The sequence below is a fragment of the Nyctibius grandis genome, chromosome 9 (assembly GCF_013368605.1).
Source record: "Nyctibius grandis isolate bNycGra1 chromosome 9, bNycGra1.pri, whole genome shotgun sequence".
Taxonomy (NCBI): Eukaryota; Metazoa; Chordata; class Aves; order Nyctibiiformes; family Nyctibiidae; genus Nyctibius; species Nyctibius grandis.
In genome coordinates this window covers 35,524,861-35,538,363 of record NC_090666.1, presented here as the reverse complement: position 1 = coordinate 35,538,363, position 13,503 = coordinate 35,524,861, and the positions used below count along the sequence as shown (strand labels likewise).

Genomic DNA, 13,503 nt, shown 5'->3' with positions numbered 1-13,503 from the left:
TTAAAGCCCATAAAACACAAAGAAATCTCAGCTCAGTGGGAAGGTGAGTATGTGGGCAAGGGGTAATTTTTGAGATATATCATCAGAGAACTACAATTTACATGTAAGTAATTATCCCTTCTGTAAAAGCAGAACATTTCAGACTCCCAACTTCTGGAAGCTAGACTACTCCAAGAAGTAAGTTTGTGCATACAAAGATGAGAACAGAAATGCAGTAGGATTGTGGGACTACCACATGATTAAAAACCAGACAAAAACCACACCAGGGTACCGCTATCATCAGTCCATTTACCAGCGGAGGAATTTCTCCCACCTACCTTGAGCTTGGTGATTTGCTGAGTGCAGCAAAAGCGTTTTTGGAGGCACGTGAATAGGTTTAGAGGCAACAAGGTGGCTCAGAGGAAGCAAACATTCAATCTCAATAAATCGTGGGTAGACAGTGATGAGTATTATTGCTACCAGGATGTTTTCAAAATGTTTTTTTTATTATATGCAGATTTTTTTAAGACTGAAAAATAAATAAGCAGACGTCTCTTGGGTGATTTGATGCTGCAGGGTGTATCTGGGCTAAGGGGACACTGAACATAAAAATGATTTCACTGCTTTAAAAAGAAATAGCTCATAGAATAATTAAACATGGAAAATGTTGTATCTGGACTGGGCCTGGTTTTGTCATGTTCTCTGTGAGTTATCTCCTGGCTATGAAAGCAGCTAATTATGTGGACTCATACTAGGATAAATCTGTTGTTACAGGTTCTACATTGCAGCATTAAAGGCATAGCTGTGCAGAAGGGGATGCTGAGGTGACTCTCCAGAATAAGACATATCTCTGAATGCAGATAAATCTAAAACCAAGAGCGCCATGTTCAACATGGTCCAATTGGTATTAGTGTTTGGCTAACTCCAGAACTTGGAGATCAGGCTCTGCTTTACTGCACCTTGGTTGGGACTGCTGCTCAGCATACCATTGAGTGCCTTGACTTCATCTCAACATTGCAACATGACCTGTTGGGTTCCTGTGAATTTGATGGAAATGTTATGTCCTCTCCATGTATTGGTAACTCCAGGGATCACCTCATTAATGTCAAGCTAATCTAGAGAGATCTCCTGTATGAAGGAGCTTTTAGACTTGGGCTCTATCTGATCCATCTGTTCCAGCTTCAGGAGTTGCTGATAACTACCTTAAGAGGCAGAATTAGCGATGGGCAGATGGAGAGGACTTGCATAGCCTTCACTTTGTGGTTGTGCCACCCTATTTACATGTCTCCCTATCTCTCTCTCCTCCTTGGCTTATTCCTTTTCCTAGTCTCCTACAGATGTGTTTTTTGGGAGCCTAGGTCAGTTCCTCAAGCATTGTGGATCCCAGCTGTAGTTTCTACCTTTTCTACATCTCTATGACTGTGGCTCTGCTATGCTGCTCCCTTTGATACAGGCACAGCTTCTGTAGTAGCAGCAATTGAGATAAACTGACATTTGTTACATTGAAGAAATAAGTCTTTGAGCTGTTTGGAGCAATCCCTACTCTCTTTTTAAACAGCTAAAAGACTTCCTTTAAAAACCTAACAAATAGCAGTTAATCTTCATTGGTGTCTCTCTAGCGGCACCTGTATTGAAGGTCCTGGCCCAGCACTGGCAATAGCACTGATCTATTACTGTTGGCAGCTCTGGTGAGGACTGATTGAGGACTTTGGGAAGTGGACTGACTGCCCGAGTAGCACAGGTCGGGCAGGGCAGGAGGAATTAGGGAGATTTAAGGGAATATGAGAGAAAAGATGGCAATGTTGCTGCAGGGCTTGGGCTGAAAGCTGTAGTTATTACTTCCATAGGAACTGAGGTATTCTTGAGGAAGTATGAACAGCAGCTTTCTGCCCAAGCCCCACAGCAACACTGCCAGCAATTTGTTATCATGGTTCTACCTCATTAAAAAAAAAATTATAATCACTACCATAATTTTAGGAAGGGCAAACCTAAACCACTGAAAGGTGAAGGGACTTTCCCAAGTATAATCAGTAATGATAAGGAAGGGGAAGAGGTAGTATTGTGACCACTCTCCACATTCAAAGCATCACAAAGAAGATTCACTCCTCGGTACAGGTCAAATTCAGAAGGAACACTATGGAGTTGACTCCAAGACTGTAGAGTTTCTTTAGAGTCCATTTTGTGTTGATTTTACACACAGCAACTTTACCTCAAAACTATTATCCTCTACTGAAAACAAAACTAAGCAAAAAGTACAATCTAGAATAGCAAGCTCCCAAATATTGTTATGCAAAACAAGAAGCTTTGTTAAGAGCTTTCTTGAAGACACATTTGAAGGCCATTGTACACTTCCAAATTTAAACAGTCTGGTATGTGAGGAGAAATATGCAAAGCCAGTATTCTCAACTCCTCTGTACTTGTGCCTCTTCATTAAACTGCTAGGATGCCTCTGTTGCCAATTTTGCAAATAATTTAGAGTTGAACAGTCTTTTTTTAAACCTGTGAGAGGGAAAAAAAAAAAAAAAAAGAGAGAAAAATGAAGAATTTATAAAGGGAGACATAAATGTGGCAGTTTTAGAAATCATCTGCAAAGGGAGGAGGTAGATTGGCAGGTATAATGGCAGACCAGAGCCACAAAGCAGAGACACATCATTAAGAGCATTAACTAGGTGTTTTGAGGAATTGCTTTGGCAGACAGCCAACACGACATTAGTATTATTTCACGACAGACTTTATGTGTCACCAAACCTTTATATCAGTTAGGCCCCTAAAAGAAAATTAGTGTTTTTTAAAATAATGAAACGCTTCTACCATTTAAGTTTCTGGGTGTTTTGAAACTTTTAATCCATGAGAATTTGTAGCTTATTCATCCACTATTCACAGAACAGTTGAGATTCTCACAAAATTGTTCTGTCTTGAAGCTTTATCAAGAGCTCCATCTTTTACCCTACCCTCAAGTACAAAAGGAACGGATAAGGATAGAAATAATTTCAACTCAGGCTGACTCCTTTTGCAAGAGCTCTGAATGCCTCTTTATGTTTATGAAGCTTCCTTTGCATTGTGTAAATGCACACTTGCAGTGTAATCATGAGTTTTCCATCATCATTAGCAGCATGGTACTAGTAGTTAAATCAAAGAAGCCTAGTAAATGACACAACACTGGAAGGTTCCCACAAAGAAGAGCCTATTTAGATAATTAAGGAATCTTTATGGTATGAACATCTTCGCGTTGCAGCAAATTGTAACACAGTAGATAACACTACCAAAAAAAGTCCTGAACAAATTACATCCTAGAGATGAAAGCAATCTAGCTAGCCTGCACTAGCTTATCCCATTGTCTACAGAAAAGTACTAGGTGTCAAGATACCACAGAAAATAGTTTAGATCTTACTAGCCTAATTCACATTTTGGGTATGAAAAAAACTGCAAAAACCAACCAACCAACCAAACCCCCCCTAAAACATAAAAGCAAAGCACAAAACAACATATCTCAGCCCTTTACCCAGTAGCTCCCCTGCTCTCGGGGCTAGTGAAATATGGCAAACAATTGTCAACTCCCATCATTCCCTATAGGCCTCTGCACATCTTTATCAACATTTCCACTGAAAAGCCTACTTACGGTTTTTTGCCACTTGCCCTGGACATTTATGTCCACTCAGCACAACTCAAAGTATTGATATAGCCTAAGAAAGTGATACATTTTAAGTTAAGTTTATGTTTTAAGGAGAGAACCTGCCAAAAATGGAAAATTATTCCACATTTTACATATCTCTATGACTTTAAAATGGAGGGATCACACAATGACTGGGATTCTAGCCATCAGTTAGGACACTAGAAAAAAAGAACAGGCATGTTATTGCCAAGTTGCCTTTGCAAGTGTATAGAAATTTTTCAAGCCAACTCACTTCAAATTCTTAATTAGAGTTCCAGAATTCCTGTTGCTTGTCAGGGAAAACTCCATGTTAATTAGTTAAAACATCCCCCCAAAACCAGAAGTACTAAAGTGCACTACAGCTTTGACTTAAGAAGTTTTGCTACACTAAATGTCTCTCAAAGTTCTTTGCCAAATAAGATAGAACAAAGAACCTTCCACGTTGCAGAAAAAGGGGCACATATGATACTTGCCCATTTGGTGCCAAGAATAAATTGTTGCACAAGTGACAATTTCAGTGGATTTTTATAAACCCTTTTTGGAGTAGAAGTGTTTTTCAAAGCAGTTAAGCAAGCAAGTTTCTTACCACAATTTATTAGTCTACTGTAAAAAAAAGTCACTGACCTATCATTCTTCGGTCTTAATAGTTCTTCCTGGTCCTACAACATTCACAAGACAGTGCAGTCACTGTAAGAACAGCTTCCATGAAATAGCTGTTTTGATTACATCATTCTTGCTCATTACAAGGTTTCACTGTAGACATTAGGACATAGCAGTGGCAGGTAAACCCATGGCTCTTCCCAGTGGATTTGTGAAGGCGAACATGGCTGAGACAAGAATCCTCCTCCCTGCATTACACCATCCAGAGTCCTTAGCTAAATTATCTTTTACTTCACACACATTCTTGCTTCTCCACATTGTGATTTATATTTGGCATGATGTCTTTATGCCTATGCTTATAATTTTTCTAAGAAACTCTGGTCTTAAACTTAAGATTCATCTATTTGGTACCCGCATTGTCAGTAACATCATATTGCACTTTTGCATATTCTAGATATGGCACAGCAAGTATCCCCTTGGTTTAGTGTAAAAATCTGGTTCTTGCTACAGCCATGCAGCAGCATTGATTATATCAGTAAACAGAATTCAGCTGTAGGTAATCCAGAAAACTCCAAAAAGCCTATGGTAGGAAAATACTTTTTCTAATTTTTCTATTAAGTATTTAGGTAAATGCCTACCATCCCCAAGATATCTTTAATTATTAAAGACACTGAAAGTTCAGCTGCATGAAGGAAGGTCAGCATCTAGTCCTGGTTAACTCCAAGAATCAAGGATGATAAACAGGTAAGTTGTCTTTACCACTTCGATAAGGTCTTACACTGGAGTCAGGACTGCAATAGATGGCTGGACAGCACAGTCGCTCCCCCTGCTGATCAAACGTCTTCTTGTACCTTTTATCGTTCCTGTATTCACAAGTAAAAATCACCTAAAGCCATGAAAATTGATTAAAATTTGGTAGTTTACTACTTACATTACCAGAGCAATCTGAGAACAAACTATAACCTTTTGGTATCCTAGCTAACTCGGGTAAAAGGAGACATCCTGAGACTCACTTTTAAGAGTGGAAGAGGGGAATTAAGTGGGTCAATTCAAGACCTTTTTACCACGACGCTATTCTCCTGAAGCAGCCCACCCTTAGTGACCATTCGTTTTTTCTTAACTGATGGTATAAAATACATTAAGCATTAACCCCAACCAAATAGTAATTCCTGTTAAGAAAATAAGATTTATAATCTTTATTGTTTACTTACATATAATAAATACAGAACAAAAACATCACACCCATTGATTGTATTACACAGGCTGTTCATCAGAATACATTACATTTTCTTTTTGTTAGCCCTTTTATAGGGTTTTGGTATTGGATCTTAAGAATTCAATTTATAAACCTATCAACACAAGAACAATCCTCCGATTTCCACCTTTATACGTTTCAAATTTTCATATATATACTGATTTCGTTAAAAATATATAAGCACTGTTCAATATTTGCAATATAGGCCTTTAATTTCCATTCATTAGATTTCTATTAATACAGAGAATTTCAAAATAATAGCTTAAATCTGATTTTAATTAAAAATACATATTCTATATTTCTCATTTAACTGACGCATCTCCCCCCCCCACAAAAAAAAAAATTAAGTGACAGGGCAAAGACACTCCCGGCAAAAGCAAATGTTCACTTCTAAAAAACAAAGGGTAAAAGTTCTGCTCCTTGCTTCACCTGTATAATTCTGGACTAATGGAGACACCAATTTAGTATATAGGGAAGGAAGAAACCAGAAACCAGAGTTTCTGAGGAGAAATGCAACTTCACTTCAGATTTACTACTGCCATCCTGCTGTTTTCCTGGCTTAAAATCACTGCATCAAGCCATGATTATACGTTTTTCTCTGCATGAGTATACTTATCATTAAATGGAAATTAGATAAAAATGCTATATTTCTTTTTTATCAAAAATAGATCAAGGTTTAACACACTCTGAAATCAGGTATTTAAGTGCAAATGCAATACGCACCAGCAATTCAGGTCTCACTAAGGAAAATGGTTATAAGATTATGCATAAAGATGTTTCATAGAGGATATATACCTGGAACTAGCTGTGCCCTCAGAACATCTGAATTAACAGCAAACCATAGAGAATTCATGCCAACAAGTTTTCTTCAGTTGAAAGTTCTTCAGTTAAAGCAGCTTCTGCTTTAAAAGTGTTATTCAGAATTCACTGAAACTTAGTAGAAAATGTAATGCCAAAAAGATCATCAAAACTACCATTGGCTTTGTGCATCTTTTAATGCACAAAAGCTTTAGAAGTTTCACAAATCGATCTGTATAAACAACTAAGAAAGTTTCATAAACTATTTTGTTTTACCAATACCCACTCCAAAGAGAACTTATACAAATTTTAAATCATTACCAGGACCCCTTCGGCTGTACAATGCTGAAGTTGTATCACATACTCATTACACTTCTCTAATTCCATTCAGAGAATGTCAACTTGAACAACTGATTTTCAATTGGCAGACCATTCATTTGTAACTGGACTGTATGTGGGACTTTCTAACACTTGACAAAAAAAACCCTAAAAGCCCAAAAAAAACAGAGAGAAAACTTCTCCGCATGTACACTCTCTCTCCAAATATAATTTTTTCCATGATTTTTTTTTTACAATCACAAGGCTTAATTTAAGCATTCAGCTTCAATATGAAATGATTATTTAAAATATCTACATTCTATATTAAATCAAGATCAACCACAGAGAGAGATCAATCCAGTACACTTTTGGCTAAGCACTTCCTATACGTAATTGTGCTATGTAAGAAACTACCCTGATCATTTTACAGCTGATCCCATATGCTGCCCAGTAAGATTCAATTAAAATTTTGGGTTTATTTTTTAAAAGTTTTTTTTTCTTCTCCATTAGGAAATGGATATGGTTTGGCTGGAAAGCCCTGGCTAGGGGAACAGCAGGAAGGGGAAAGAAGAAAAAGGAGATTCTAAAAATATTTTAGAAATCACTCATTGTGATAAAGGAACTGGTGTAATTGGCAAGCAAAAGGTCAGATTTACATAGAAGAGAAGCGTCACCTATAACACAGACAAGGAAGAAAAGACTTGTGAGCTGGCAACATCAGTAATACATCGGAGGATCTCTCTAATGAAAAGACAAGTTGCATATTACAGAGTTAGCTCTATGCTAAATGGCTGCTTCCCCTCAGCTTGATAAGTGTGGGGTTTTGTTTGGTTGGTTTTATTTCTTTCCTAAAACTGTGGAAAAACTTCAGAAACATATGTGAAGAACTACAGAAACATCCCTGAATTATTATTTCTGAGGCCATTCCAGTATCCAGTCATATTTCTTCTGTGGAACATACACAAAATTTGTGCACCTTCCCTGACAAAACAGTCAAAAGTTCATTAAAAGAGAAATTGGATGCAACTGAGATGCAGTTAAAGAACTCTGTACTTGTAGAACTAAAGAGCTGCTTTCTACAAAAATCCTCAGAGAAAAGTCTTTTACACTTTTTAAAAGTAGGAAGTGAAAACCACATGAAATTCTGGATGTGTTCCACATCACGGTAGGCATTCCAGAAAAAGTCTGGCTACCTACCAACACCAGATATAATGATGCAATACTTTCAACTCCAAGGAGCATGAGAACACAGATAACTAAGCAGAGTCACATTTATGTGTTAGATTTATGTTTGTTAGATTTCTAACAATATAGAGAACTAGGGCAGTCAAAATACAATTACAGTAGCTTTACCTAGAGAGGAAGCACCCTGCATTCTTTGCAAAGTGAATGTAAATGGAAATGTCAAATCAGAAATCATCAAGTTGATCCTCCAGGTTATGATTTCTGATCACAGATTCTCACTATTGAAAAAAAAATTCTCCTAGAAGTATACAACTGAGTGAAGAGATTAACATGTCTTATACTGCTGATTTTAAAGAAAAGTCATGCAGCAAGACAAATCCGCCTTCTAAATAATTAAGATGCTTGCTGGCTATATGGAAATATTTTTTGTGACCAGTTACAGCACTATGTTTACCATTTTTACCAGCACTAAAATCCCTCAAATTTATATTACTGAAGTCTTAAAGCAAACCACTCCAAATGTATGCTGCAGACAGAAATACTGCAAAGGCATAAAGGTCAACCTGACTGCGGAGTTTCTTTTCAAGAAAGTTTTACTTTATTAATGCTGTCTATGACTCTGGTGGGCTTTGGATCAAATCCCAGTCTAGCCAAAGTAACTTTACTGGAAAAACAAACAAAAATCCCCAAAGTGAACAGACTTTGTAAAAATTTTATGATATAAATGCATATATATTTGTTAGAAGATTTATACTGGTACTCTACCCCAGGATCAAGATTATGTGTTACTATAGCACTGCCTAACCCTCAAAGTTAATGTCACTGCCATGCCATAACTGCAGCTTCGAAATCAGCAGTGCAACTATTAATTTATATGGCGCATAGTACAATAAAGTAGAAAACCACACATAAATTGCAGCATCAGTTTAGAACGGATGTTGGTCCAAAAAGTAACGAAGTGTTGGGCAGACTGTATTTTATTGACACCTTGAAATGCTCTTAACATTCTCATCATGATTTACCTGATAAGCCTAAGGAAGTTCAACATGAAAGTTACGTGATGTGAAATGTTTGAGTGAAACCTGAAAATGTTTGTATATAATTTTAAAAGCAGGAATTAGTTACCAGCTCTCACAACACATGGTATCATCCATATCTCCCTGAGAAATCATGCCCTGCAATAAACATGTAAAACAAAATACAGCATTCATGCAATTCTGGATTAGATAGAAAAAAAAAAAATCATGCATAACAAGTGTTTATGAACCAACACTTAAATGCTACTGCAGTTATAACAATGAAATTGTAGACGGCAGAAATGGTAACTAACTCAAAACTTACCCCAAATAGAGAAAACTGATTAAAAGTACCATCCTATAGTTAGCCATGTAACGCAACATTGTGATATTAACATTAGTTTCTGTTTCTTGATTTTTGAGTATGCTACTTAACTTCATTTACAAACATACAAACACTCTGCCTTACTGAGGCCTATTTTCATATGAAATTTGAAAGTGTGTCCATGAACTCACTCTATGTCTAAAATTTAACTGGTTTTCCCCCTCCTCTAATAGCTTAGTTTATCTCAGTAACTTAATTTCCCTAAGATAGGGGGATCTTTTAGTAGGGAATAGGAATGATAACATTCAACACAAAGAGAGATGGAACCAAGAATTACAAAGAAATCCTTTTACCACCTTATTTAAAGCAATCACAGTTGTGAATAGCAGTACCTAGGCACAATGGGGTTCGTGAAAGAGTATGACAATTACAAGAGCACACATCAAGAGAAGTAATTTGCAGGCTCTCCTATTTCTGCTAGTACATTACAAGGAGGTGTGCAATGCATATACCAGCATACGGGGTCAAGTATCAGGTCAAGTATCGCATGCAGCACCATGGTTTGTCATTCCAAGAATACCGCTGCTTAGCACTGTATTTCCGCAAAATGGTGTTAGCATTTCCACAAAAAATGGTGTTAGCATTTGCAACACCACAGTGAGATAACCAGGCAGTGCCTTAGCCTCCTTCTTAGCTTCTGAGTTTCAGTGTGCACTCCACTCTAGCCCAAATCCATGACAAGCCAAATCGGTCACATACTAAAGCCCTCACCCCCCTACATGGATTTCCACAGGCAAAAAGCCAACAAGCAAGATGCAGTGCACACCAGGCAACAGAAACATCGGGCCCTCGGTGTCTTCAGTGGCATCCACGTGCCCCATACTTCCTAAGTAATTGTTGAGTACTGATGTTGCATGTATTTCAGTCCTTTGCTGAATCAGTATTACATCTACAGCAGCCCTTCGTAGCGAACACATTTTTGGCATGACTGAAACCTAACAGAATAGCCAGAAAAACTGAAATCCTTTTCCCCCTTTGTTCTGGAGTGCAGTACACAGTACATCAAACTACGCAAGACTCGCCAAAACCCTAAAAGCGAAGGCATGCTACATGGCATTTGGCAAATTATCATCATTTCCTCCATATATAAAAACCAAACAGCTCCAAAACCTCAATCACACACAGAAGAAACTGTTGGTTGTCTCACAGGATAACAGGAATTAGTTTAACTGTTTGACAGAGCAACACATGTAGTATTCATTTTCCATTTTGTAGGCATGGGAAATCACTGTTCCTTAAGCATCTAATGACATTCAAAGAAATGCTTGAGATAAAAAATTCATTTTTTTTTAAATGGTATGTGCTTCCTACAAGAAATAAGTCAGAATAAAGACATTCCCAAATTGAATCAGCAAGAGCAATGACAATTTATGCTAGCACACAGAGGGTAAAGCATTTACGAGAGCTCCTTCACGTTCCAGTTGTGTCACGAGGAAGAAAAACCCAGCATGTCTCCATTACATCAGAGGTACCTGAGAATCAAAGCTAAATCTCTTGTGCATTTACCAAGCACCCATTAGAGAGCTACACAATTTACATTTCAACTTAGACATTATATTTATAAAATATTATTGTACTAAAAATCACAATATTTTATAGAAAAAATCTCAGCACATTCTATTAAATGCAGGAACAATGTTACATGTCATAGCTTCCATAATTAAAACTGTAACATATTTCTTGTAACTACAGGGGCACCACTGTTTAAAAATCCTTTCAGGAAGGACAGTTTGCTTTGTTTCTTATTCTTTAAAGAATTGTAATTTAATGCAAAAAAGACTGCTCAAGCTACCTAGCGCTGTGAGATTAAAATATTTAATATCTTCAAAAAAAAAAAAAAAAGAAGATTAACACATTTTTGTTAAAAACAGTGGGAAGGCCCTAACTTTGAGCTTACTGAACAAAACCATTCTTCAACATTCCTGGGGTCAGAGACAGAAGAATATTCTCTAGTACTTATTAACCTCTCAAACTAACGAATAATGCAAGTTAACGAAAGTCATATACATGGGAGACTGATGATCTTTCACTTTAAGCCATGAACATAAGGACAAATATGAATAGCAATTGCCCATTATACATTACAGCTCCAATTCTATCAGTATGTCCAATTTCAAAAGAACAGCATTAGAATATTTTGCTAAAAATACTCTAATTGCCCATCCGAAAGCAAACTCAGTTTTCCCAGGCTTAGTTTGCTGATACAAGTCCCAACTGATTCAAATTTGTAGTTAATGCCTGGTATCATATATTCAGTGTGATACCAGTATGATATATATATTCGGTATGATCTCATTGAAACATATCATTAATTGAAAACAGACATCAGCTTTTTATTGCCAGTAGGCCTTAATATTAGTTCTTGGAAAAAAGCTGAAGATAACATCCTCTAATTTGTCATAATTTAGAAGGAAAAAAAAAAAAATTCCTTAAAAAAAAAATCACCAACAAAAAAAAACACAACTAAGGAAACTCCACTTACCAAAAAATCCCTGAAGATTCTACCAAAGTCAAATGTAAAATTAGTTCCACACACTGCATTTTCAACTCCTCTACTTGTGGAGCTTGGGAATTGAAATGTGAAGTTTCTCAAAATGCCTACATAAATTTAATAAACTTTTTGGTTGTTTTGGGTTTGTGGTTTTGTTGTAGTTTTTTTCTTTTAATTTCTATTTCAGATGTCCAAAGAAGGACTTACTATCTCATCTTAAAGAGATGCCTCAGATCACTGAAACCTGTAGTGTAATCCAATATTAAAAATTTCAAGGAAAAATTGATAAACGTGCAATATTTGACCAGAATAGCCCCCAGGTTCATTGGGGTTTTTTCCTTTCTCTACTTACAGATTTTTACATTAAATCCTAGCTGCTGGCTCATCAATCCTTTTAAATGTGTAGCTAAGCATGTTGCTTTCCTGCACTACCTCTTGTCTAGTAGTTGTGTCACCAAACCACCAAAATTTCTTTTAGAAGGATCATTACTGAGTGTCAAAACATGAAAAGGGATTTGTGTTATGTCATCCTTCTAAATTTGTGTGGAAGGACAGTAGAAATACTCTACGATACATGGAAGAGAATACTGTTGGCTGAAAATCCATCCTACATTCCTTATAAAAAATAAAATTCATCAAAAGCCAAAATTAACTTTAAGTGTCTTATAGGCCATAAGTTGGAAAACAGCACTGACTAATTTCAAATATTCCTGAATATAATTATTCATAACTTTTCAGAATCAAACAGGACAGAAGCACTGCAGTGGAAGGAAAATACAGGTTATAAGGAAAATGACCAATTTTAGAATAAATTTATTAATGCAACTGGAAAAAAAAAAAAAATCAATGCAAATACCTTTATCTTTCAGATTGTTTAGCAGATTACTGTAGTGCCAACCCATTGACTGAAAACTTTCACAATTAATTTGATTTCTTTCGTAAGTTGGCAGTTATACATGTGAAAATTTTCAAATTTAGTTTTCCATGTGAGATAATTGGGAATAAGGATGGGTTACAGAATCAGTCTTTTTAAAACAAACACTGACTTTGAGAATATACTCAAATGTACTGTAAATATTTTACCATTTACTAAAATTTTAAACATTCCAGTTTGTTAGGTAACAAAAGATTTTTAAACATTGGCACCCAATGCCATTACAAGGCTTCTCAAAATGGCGTAAGACAATATATATGTAGTGTTCTGGGACCGTACAAAGATCCTGCCTCGATAATTACGAGAATGCACTTAATAAATTATTTTTCTATTTTCTTCTATTAATATGCAAATAGTTTATACAACATAAAAAAGTTAATTTGTACCTACTACAGGTAACATATCTATTTAGCTTTTCATCTGAAAGCCTGTAAGACTTGATGACCTGCAAACTTATTTACATAACTCATTTGAAAGTATTTTTTAAAAATAATATTGTCCAGCATTTAACAAGATTGTAAGTTAAAAAAAGAAAGAAATCACTTAACAGCATTTGCGTTCTTGATTTTGTCAAGTAACTTCACCAGCTCAGTGTTATAAGGCAGGCTGGTTGCTCAGATGGACTAAGACTCCCTATGGTGACAGGCATGTAGTAAATTTGTTCATTTATAAAACCAGATGAAAGCAAGAAAGAGAAAAAGTTGAGAGTTTCAAAAGAACTGAAACTTCTTATTTTTACTACAAATTCAGAATAGGCACTGAAATATGATTCCTTAGGGACTTTTCCAGAAGATTGTCTCTTCGCTGGGCATCATTCCATTTTTAACTAAGAAGAAGGGAAAAAAAAAAAAAAAAAAAATTATCAGGGCTATGTAATTAAAGACGAAAAA

At 36.2% G+C, this 13,503-nt stretch overlaps 1 protein-coding gene across 3 annotated transcripts in view; it reads right to left on the bottom strand.

The window, feature by feature from the left end:
- Positions 1 to 5,412: 5,412 nt before the first annotated feature.
- Positions 5,413 to 13,503, bottom strand: part of SLC35F5 (solute carrier family 35 member F5) — a 35,268-nt gene continuing 27,177 nt past the window's right edge. For all 3 annotated transcript variants that reach the window (XM_068407697.1, XM_068407698.1, XM_068407699.1), the window contains one exon: positions 5,413 to 13,439. The gene's annotated coding sequence lies outside the window, so the exon portion shown is untranslated. The remainder of the gene's footprint in view (positions 13,440 to 13,503) is intronic.